At 39.8% G+C, this 8,941-nt stretch overlaps 1 long non-coding RNA gene across 1 annotated transcript; it reads right to left on the bottom strand.

The window, feature by feature from the left end:
* Positions 1–1,924: 1,924 nt before the first annotated feature.
* On the bottom strand, positions 1,925–7,541 carry LOC108894170 (uncharacterized). The gene is made up of 3 exons (XR_001962779.2): positions 7,404–7,541; positions 6,632–6,701; positions 1,925–6,379 (listed from the first exon to the last, which is right to left on the bottom strand). It is a non-coding gene; the product is annotated as an uncharacterized LOC108894170 (long non-coding RNA).
* Positions 7,542–8,941: the final 1,400 nt, after the last annotated feature.

The following is an 8,941-nucleotide window of genomic DNA, read 5'->3' as shown; positions in this document are numbered from 1 at the left end:
AAGCAGTATGCAGGTCTTGGTGAGCTAAGGTCAGGCCACAACACTCAGGCTTCCTGAAGTTTGGGCATCTGATTCAAACAAAGAAAAAGACTTATAAAAAACACATATAAAGCAAACAAAGGTTACAAAAAGGCTGATAATATATCTGAGAAAACACACCTGAAGACATCAACCATGTGGCGCAGAGATGTCATCATCAGAGAGGGTTTGGTGCAGCCTGGCCTTCCTCTTCTTCATTGCCATCCAGGACACAACCTCTCAGGGTCATGGTATCCGATGTTGACTTTTCTGGAGCCACAGGAAACTGCTGGACCCACTGCACCCTCCATCACTGTATGGCCCAGGCATCCTGCAACTATTCATCCAAAAAGATACAATGAGATGTGTTCTTCTTCCTCATAACTTATCAAATCTACTAACAATAACTAAGTCCTTTGAGTGGAATAACCCAATTTAGACTAATTGGACATCTTTGTATACCAAATTTGTGGCCACAATTGGCGGTGTCAGTTGGTGTCTGATATAAATTGACAGGACCGAATTGTCAGAACTGAACAAAGGTGCGAGTACTACAGCTGACTATTTTAGCTACAGAAGGGATTTTTGTGTCAGGGTTTCTTTGACAATACTGGAGAAAACTCACTGGGCCAAAACTGAGGCCTGCCACAATGGGCAGTGGTCACTATGCCCATAAATGACTCCCCTTGTCTGTCAGTCTGAGATTGGCCAGAAACAATGTCAAGACACTTAAATAGACAAAGCAAGCAGCATGAAAGACAAGTTTTCTTGAGACTCATCTCATCCATTGTTATCACCTGGAGAGCACCATCTGTCACTTCAAATATTCCAGTGGCCAAATATGTAAGATACAAGCTGGCTCATTTTACATCTGAAATTTCACATTACCACCGACTACACAGTAATTTCATAACTTTCTATATGTGGACTGACAGTCCACACCACGATTGGCCAGCTCGGAGAGTCATTCGAGACAAAGCTTCATCCAGTGCCCTGGTTTGTTACACAGAAAATAGCCTAGCTGTGTAGACAAAGTTCCTCCACAGCTCCTGATTCTTTACTCTCCCAAAAGTTTTTCTCTGCGTTAACTCTTGATCGGCTTCACATCAAACTATCCCACTGCATTTTACCCAAGCCTCATCTTCTCTTGATGCAGCTTTCCAACATTCAGCTGCTGTTGTTACATCTGCAAAAGGGGGCAGCTTCCTAATCAGTATTGTTTGTATTTGGTAAGATGTGGCTGAAGACAACTGACAAAGCAGGCAACTTGAAATGCTTGACCCCGATTCACCCAAATGCTTTAGACTCATCACATTATTTACAAGTGGTAATGTTAAATATGCTTTCTTTTTTGCATGTGCATTAAGTTAGTTAGTAAGATAACAGTATACCTCAGTCAGCTGATTCACAAAAACAGATGGATCCTTGTCTGCTTTTGGAAACTGCACAACCAGTAGAGATGTTTTTTGTTTTTTTTTCAAATTCCTTAAATAACTAACTTTTCCATTAATTGTGCAGCATTAAGACAAAATCTAACTCCACTTACAGCTCAGACCTCCGCACACACAGAGAAGAAGGGGAAGGAGAAAAGCCTTGCCTTCTTATGTGATACGAGTCGACTCTGTTGACCTTGTTCTCTGTAGCATTAAGACGTCCTAGCTCATTCCTGGTTGTAATTACCAAATTCAGAAAAGATGTGCATCAGAATCAAATGTGTAGACCATGTGTAGAGAAGTCTGTTGAACCATTTGGACGATTAAGGCTCAAGCATTTCAAGTTGTCTGCTTTGTCAATAATCTACAGCCACATCTTACCAAACACGTAAAAACAATGCTGAATTAGGGAACCACTCCCTCTGCACATGTAATCATAGCAGCAGTCAATGTTGAAAGAAAAAAAAAGGCCTGGGTAGAATGAAGTGGGATTATTTGATGGGCAGCCAAACAAGGATTAACATAGAGAAAGGAACATCAGGGAAGCTACACAATCAGGAGCTAAGGAGGAACTGTCAAATGTACTTCATACGAGCTGTCACTCATTTAAACACAAGAGCTGTCTCCTGTAAATCTCATGGCCTGTTAATGTCTCATCTAATTCAAGAATTCTTCCTGCAGCATCTGGCTCTAATTGCAAGGAAAGTCTATGAGCTCTAATTCCATCCACTGTTTCTATTCAAGACAATGCCTGTTAACCTTAAGACCTTCTCTGGAATTCAGCCCACAGTGTAATTTTTCTGTTTCAAGGATGTCATTAGCAGGTAACTCAGTAGGCGCAAATTGTAAAAAATGGTGAGAACTTGATTCATTCATTCATTCTGTTGACTTCATCATCTGTATATTGAAAATTAAGCAGATATACCCAAATCAGGGGTCCAGTTGGGTCAAGTTGTCTTTTTCTGCCAGATTTGCTCCCTCTCAGAGAATCCAAGTAATGAAAAGTTCCAAGGGACAATCCCATGTACTTATGAAACTAAAACAAAATATTCTGTGTCAGTTAATGCCGCAGTGGATCAAGTTAACGATTAGTGCTATCAAACTCTAGTCACTTAACGCGTTGCAGGGGTGGGTTAAAATTCCCCTGCTGGGAGGCCTCCCAACATGCTGCGCAAGTAAATACAGAGAGAACCGCGTCATCCCTACGTAAAACACAAAAGTTTCTGCTTTGGTCTCCAGTTGGAATTAAACTTGACAGAGCAAGACAAGCCAGCATTAAAATCAAAATCCAATTTTGTTTTTTTAAATCAAAATGTAAAAATGCATTATTCAGATGCCAATACAGATTTTAGTTCATAATAATCAGTTGTTCAGCCCACAGATGATGTAAGAAAGCCAACATCACAAGCAGAGTCCAAATCAGTTAACCAATCAATCCCAGTAATAAAATATGGTGATATTAAAAGAAGAATAAAGGAAATATTCAAAATATCAAAAAATGCTCTTAAGATCAATTTGGAATCTCAGATCAAATATAAAAAGTAACAAGGAGAAAAGGTGGAATATCAAGCAACACCAACTACGCTGTACAAATCACAGCAAACAACAAACAAGCAAACTATGAATGACAACTAATCCGAGCTGGACATTACACATCTTTAAGAGTATGAGGCAAGCTAAGAGAAAAACAAATGAGCGGTCTGTAACCAATTTCAGACAGACAGCAAAACCCAGATGATCAAAATGCTTGACTTTTTATACTCTTGTAGGGTGAATATGTGACCCTGAAGTTTATGTACTACATAGTGCTAAAGACTCATCATGGAGACAGACAATGATAGACAGAAACAAAAGGTAGACAAAAGGTAGAAAGGGCAGACAGAGAAAAAGACAAAAACACAACAGAATTAAAAAATAAATAAATAACACTTAACTTTTATTTGACGATTCTCAGTCATCCAGGTCCTGGTATTTCTAGGTGCTATACAAAGGCAACTGGACTTGTTTGAGGTTCTTGAAAACCTTTCATCTGAAAGGTTTCTTCAGTTCTGTACAGTTAGCACCTAGAAAAGGAGATACTTACTTTCTGTGTATATACCTGGGGGAAAAAAAAAGTTGCACCAAAGCTGATCTAAGCTGATTGGACAGAGCTGGAAACAGTCATGGCACACGCCAAGTTCGTCTACTAAAGGGATTCTCTCTATACATTAGTAGAGTTTCTGCCCTGTATGGTCACGAGTTCGACTGAATGTAGTCATTTAGATTATATTTGAGATTGTTGGTATTAACATATTGTTGTATGTGTATTGCCAATTATCTGCCTATGTTCATTTTCTGTACTGCTTTGGTAATACAGGTTTCTGATCCATCAGTCCTTGACAGTCAGTTTTTGAGTCTGGTACAGTCGGTCCAATAAAGCCACACAAAGAAAGATGGACACAAAGGCAGACAGACAAAGAGACACAGTCAATTAGTCCAATAAAGCCCATCAGAATGTCAGTTGGTCATGACACAGACAGACAAAGAAATACAGACGCACACAACAAAAACAGAGAGACAGACGGACACACAAATGGACAAAAGAGACATAAATGAACAAAGACTGACAAAGACAGACACAGTGTCAGTATCAGTGTGTGTGCGCATGTGTGCGCGTTTGTGTAAGAGACAGGAAAGAAAGGGTTGGTGCAGCGACTCATTAATTTAAAAAAAAAAAACACAGGACTTACTTGTTTGTAGATTCACCAGAAAAACCTGAAACTGATTCTAAAGACTAATAGACGGGTAGACGAACGGATGGTTGTCATCTTGGACGGACAAATGTAGAAATAAAAATAGGCAAACATGGTACTGTGGTTTTCTTGACACGGCGGCCAAACAAAACCACAGCACATGGACAACGGACACGCAGACATAAATCAACAGACAAAGGAAAAGACAAACAAACAGAGGCAGACAGGTGCTGCCACAAGTGATGACATGGCGGCCATCAAAAAGATGGACAAACAAAAGATAAAGAGATAGATGAGCTTAGGCTTTGTTGCAGCACAGCAGCCAAGACAAGTGAACATAGACCCTGCCCTGAAAGACAAATTGAAAGAAAAAGACTGACTAGAAGCAGTCAGTCATTTTCTTTCAGCATATACAGGTTTAAAAAAAAAAGCAGGACAGCAGGAATAGGTCTTCCACCAATTACTGTTGTCTTCTATAGTAAAATACACTGTACTATATAGATATGGTCATCTAAGCATCTGATGTTTAAGCATCTATACAATGTTTAGATGATCAATTTAATCATTATCTATTTTTAGATGACTAGGACGGACAGATGGGAAGTCACGCTGGCTGTATGAACGAGGAAATGGACAGATCGTAAGATCAGCTCGGCGGCTGAGACCAAAGGATGAGGGATAGATTGGAGATGGCTTGGCGGTCCAAAAATAACAAAAAATAAAAATAAACATAAACAAATAAAAATAGTAGCATCCTATCCAAACCCAGCACAAAAAAGAAAAAAAAACACAGCACTTACTTTATGTAGACTGTAGGTCTACAAGGACTTACTGTGTGGAGATACACCAGGATGTTCTCTCTGAAGATCCAGCAGGAACAAATGTAAAATGTAAAATGACGGACAGACGGACTGACCAGCAGCCATGTTGGATGGATGAATGCACACAGGGACTGACCGTTAACCACGCTGGATGGATAAACCAACGATCATGCTGCATGCACAAGCACAAAATTATTATTATTATTATAATCCATTAAAGGTAGTGTGTGAAATTACTGTCTGAAAGCTAAATTCACTTTCAGTGATGTCTTGGGTTTCTAGAATCTACTTTATTTCTAAGTAATGACACTGATGAGCTATGATGACATGGTGTGTTTGTGAAAAATTAGAAGAAACAGACACAGCCCTACTGGATTTTATTACAGTTAAGAAAAATAAATGAAGTGGAAATTATTTCAGCAGATATTGTGATGAGTCATGATTTTAGTGCAAATTTTTAAGTTTAATTTTCACTGAGATACAATATAAAATTTGCAGTTCCAGTGATTTGGATACTGCACTTGATTAACTGTTCAGCCCTATGACAGATAAACAGGAAGGCTCGGCGACCTCCAAAAACACTACACAGAATTATAGAAGAGAAAAATGGGACTCACCAGTTGTTGATTTCCCTAAAAAGAAAAAAGGTTAGTGCACATATACTGATCCAAGCTCATTAGACCGAGACAGAAATCAACAGTCAGAGCACAGCAGCCAAGTCAAGGTACCTTCAGTGATGACTGGAGAAACTTTCCTATCATCACCATCCTGCAGCTTTATACAAAAACACTCTCACATCATTGAACCAATGAAAAGGTAAAAACCAGCTGACCATCTGTCCTCAGTTAACAAAACATGTCTCCACAGAGTCCTGAACAAGTCCCTTCAGACTCTGAACCACATCAGTCCAGCCCTGACACCTGATTCTTCCTGATCACACCATCACCAGCTCAGTTCTTATTTAGGTCAGAATTTCTCTCCCAAAGCTTCTAACTACTCTGCAGCCCTCTAAATAAACTCACCATCAAAACCACTAAACACTCCAATTGTGTTGGGACAACAACACAATTGTGTGGCTATCTGTTCTGCAACAAAGAGGAAAAAGAGAAGGAGAAACAGAAAGACACAAACAAAGGAGTGGCCATGTCGGACGGAGCAACGAACTAATGGGTGGCCATGGTCAAATTAGACACGAGTTGCTATGTTGGCTAAACGGATGGCATGTTGCAAAACAATTCAAATAGACATTAATCTGAGCAAAGACAGAACACATGATAAGACACCTTCAAAACAACCAAAGAGAGAGCGGCTCGACAGCCATTCAAAAACACACAGAATAAAAAGAAAAATGTGTCTTACTGGTTCGTAGATCTACCTGGAAGACGGAAAAAAGAAAAAAAAAAAAAAAGAGTGAGTAGAGTCTCACCTCTGACAGTTGGGTCATTTCCTAACTCTGAAATTTCCTTTGGTTTCTAGATGAAATTTGGTATAAAACTTTTCAGATACTTGAGAAAAACAGGACATTATAAGCTACAAAGGTCTTCAGTAAAATCAACGTGTCTGTAAACAGCTACATTATTAACACTATGCTAACTCACAGTTAACTTACTTAAATGGCATCACTTACCCTCTGAGTGGATTTAAGTGGAGAGATTCTCCCAGTGGCTTTTCTCCACAGCATACAGGAGGGCACTGATCTGTTCATAAGAAAAAAAAAAAAAAGTTCAGTCCAGTCTCTGAAGTTTTCCTGGTCCTGTAGAAACTGTTAGTAATTTCTCAACCCTGAAATTCACTTTGGGATCAGTGTGGTGTTTGAGAGATGGGAAGAGGATCCTACTCTTTAATAAAAAGCTCCATCTCTGTAGGAATCCTGTCCATAATGTTATCAGACACTTAGAATAACAATCAGTCTGTCAGTGGCAAAAATAAGAACATTAGTGGGCGGACTTTGGATTGAAGTCGGAGACAGTTACACCTGGACACAGGCCTATCTCCAGGTGTAACATTTGTTTGTTTGCCTCGGCCGTTTTATCAGACCAATAATGTGAGTGGGTGTATTAACCATCGCACCTTGCCAGTTTATATTCACTTTAAATAAACAGATAATTAAACAAATCTGTTTATTCACACCCTCTGTCAGAGATTTTACACCGACTGGAGCCTAAACGGCGCAGACTTGAAGCCGAAACCTGTCACTGGTTGCACTTTGTAAAACAATCCCTCCTCCTGAATTTCATCCAGTAACTGGATGAAAGGTTTCCAGCTCAACTTAATGAAAACAGAACATTACAACACCACACAGAGCTGTAAATGTGACTCTAAACAAATTCAATGTTACAAAGTTAACGAGCCTGACACGCGCCACACTAACTCGCAGCTAATTTAGACACATCGCTTACCTGTCCAGGTGAGACTCCGGGCTCCTCCTGTGGTCGGACGGTATTTCTGAACTTTACACAATATTTCAGACAGGAGCCGTTTCTCTGTTCAGCTCCCGGGGTCTTAAACGTCGACCCCGCCATGACGCAGGTAGCACCGTCCATTGATCCCGCCATGGTATTCGAATGTCGGCGTCTGACGTCACCTTCTTATAATTGGATGGCGCCTGTGGTGATGCGTTAAAGGATCGCGGAACGTCGGAAAAAACAAAACTTTCCTCCTACAGGAAAGTTTGCTGCCTTATGAAGCTTTCAAAGACTCAGGACAGGAGTTATTTGGACAAGAGTTTTAAATTTAGTTTTAGTTTTAGTCGTTCACTGAAAATGGTAAGGTGTGTAAACAGTCTCAGTAAAGACAGGTGATTGATGTGATGGTCAAACACCACGTAGAAGTGACTATAAATTAAAAGACACTAAAAGATATTTATATTTTGCTTCGTAATTGTTGCAGTTTCTTATTTCATTCTTTAACAGTAACAAAAAATATACTTGACCTGGTTCCATCAGTTACAATTATTGGTACCAAACATCCATTAATGGACTGAACTGCATTTTATTTGACTTTACGATTAGTGGGCGACCTGATCCACCTCCTGAGCCACAGTCGCCCACAAAGGTTGATTAATAAAGCAGATTGATCACAACTGAATGTCAGTAACATAAGTCATAATTACCCTGTTCCCCAAATAAAAACAGAATTCCACATTTTCAGTGTTTACAGTTCACAGTCTGTCCATCATTATATCTGAGACTGAAGAGTCACCTCTAAAGGTTTGTTGGTCGGCCCAGTCAGGAGAGGATCTAAATGTTAGTTTGTCCTCAAGCACAAGAACAAAGTGATGAATTCAGTTGTATGTGTAGAATATACACATGGTTGATAAATGACTGACAGCAGGAACAATATCTTATAACATCAACACACTGAAAAGAACACAGTGACACTGATGGAGACGTTGACGTCATGTGACCGTTGTGTAGTTGGTTTATAGCCTAACATTAGCTTCTTACTTCTGGAGGTTGGATTTAGGCTTCAAACATCAGAACAGTGGTGTTCATCTGTGAAGATTATCTGATCAACTAAACCTGAAGGATCAGAAACTTTAGCTGCTCAGTTTATTTTCTGAAATAATCCAAAACACTATTAAAAAATCCCACTGGCTTTTTGTGGAGGGAACCAGGCTGATGCTAACTTCAGGACTGGACTACAGAAACACATCATCACTGTAGAGCTGTATATAACATGTTGACAGGTTAGCTGCATGTTATATGTTAAACTGTGGCAATGAAAGTAAATGAGCTTTGTTTGTGTGCAGACCGACTTCAGCAAGAAGCTGTGATGGTGTCATCAGTTATATCTTCATCATGGCTTCAGAGTCAGTGACAGGAAGTCAGGACCTGCAGTCATCCTCCAGGAGGACGATCCTGGTTGTTTCTGTATCTGCAGTGTGCGTGTGCATTTGGTTGTGTTGTGTGTGTATTGTCCTCTGTAGAAACCAACT

The sequence above is a fragment of the Lates calcarifer genome, unplaced genomic scaffold, assembly GCF_001640805.2.
Source record: "Lates calcarifer isolate ASB-BC8 unplaced genomic scaffold, TLL_Latcal_v3 scaffold_20_43, whole genome shotgun sequence".
In the NCBI taxonomy this organism is placed as follows: domain Eukaryota; kingdom Metazoa; phylum Chordata; class Actinopteri; family Centropomidae; genus Lates; species Lates calcarifer.
This window is presented reverse-complemented; position numbering and strand designations above follow the sequence as displayed.